The sequence below is a fragment of the Anarrhichthys ocellatus genome, unplaced genomic scaffold, assembly GCF_004355925.1.
Source record: "Anarrhichthys ocellatus isolate YVR2014 unplaced genomic scaffold, GSC_Weel_1.0 scaffold57, whole genome shotgun sequence".
Taxonomy (NCBI): Eukaryota; Metazoa; Chordata; class Actinopteri; order Perciformes; family Anarhichadidae; genus Anarrhichthys; species Anarrhichthys ocellatus.
This window is the reverse complement of record NW_022280087.1, coordinates 1,307,295-1,308,575: the sequence shown is the minus strand read 5'-3', so window position 1 is coordinate 1,308,575 and position 1,281 is coordinate 1,307,295.

Here is a 1,281-nt window from a genome sequence, read left to right as displayed (position 1 = left end):
ATAGATAGATAGATAGATAGATAGATAGATAGATAGATAGATAGATAGATATAAACTTTATTTATCCCCAGGGGGAAATTAGTTTGAAGCAGCAGCAATTTACAGAGTAAAATATAACTTATGGAATGCACAATATATACAGTACAATAAAATAACAGAGCAGATATTGAATTTGAAGAAATAGATTAATAAAAAATAAGATAAAATAGAATAAAAAATAGAAATGCACAGTATGTACCATGAATAGAGTGGTATTAATTAAATTAACAACCAGTAAACTAAACAAACTGGACAGTAGAGCAAGGATCACCAACAACAAGCAACAACCATGTAGCGTTGTTGTAGTCATGTGAAGGACGATGATCTGGCCCGAGGTGTTTTATTATAAAGTCTAATGGCAGTGGGCAGGAATGTTTTTCTGAATCTGTCCTTGTGACAGCGGAGCTGGATGAGTCTGTTGGCACAAACAGAATATGGCACAACCACAAACCTACCAAGAGAAGGACGTTCACCCAAACTGACGTACAAGGAGAAAATGAATCAGAGGAGCAACCAAGAGGCCCATGGTAACTCTGGAGGAGCTGCAAAGATCCACAGCTGAGGTGGGAGAATCTGTCCACAGGACAACTATTAGTCGTGTACTCCACAAATCTGGCCTTTATGGAAGAGTAGCAAAGAGAAAGCCACTGTTGAAAAAATTCATCCAAAGGCATGTGGGAGACTCCAAGGTCAATTGGAAGAAGGTTCTTTGGTCTGATGAGACAAAAATTGAGCTTTTTGGCCATCAGACTAGACGTTATGTTTGGTGAACACCAAACACTGCACATCACCACAAACACACCATCTCCACTGTGAAGCATGGTGGTGGCAGCATCGTGTTCTGGGGATGCTTCTCATCAGCAGACCCTGGAAGGCTTGTAAAGGTAGAGGGGAACATGAATGCAGAAAAATATTGCCAAATCCTGGAGGATGATCTGACTCAGTCTGCAAGAGAACTACGACTTGGGAGAAGATTTATTCTCCAGCAAGACAACGACCCCAAGCATACAGCAAAAGCTCCACAGAATGGTTCAAAGACCACAAGGTGAATGTTCTGGAGTGGCCAAGTCAAAGCCCAGACCTCAATCCAATCCAGAATCTGTGGCTGGACTTGAAAAGAGCTGTTCACGCCCGATCCCTGAGCAACCTGACAGAGCTTGAGCTGATTTGAAGAAGAATAGAGAAAAATCTTAGTGTCCAGATGTGCCAGCCTGAGTGAGACACATCCACACACACTCAGTG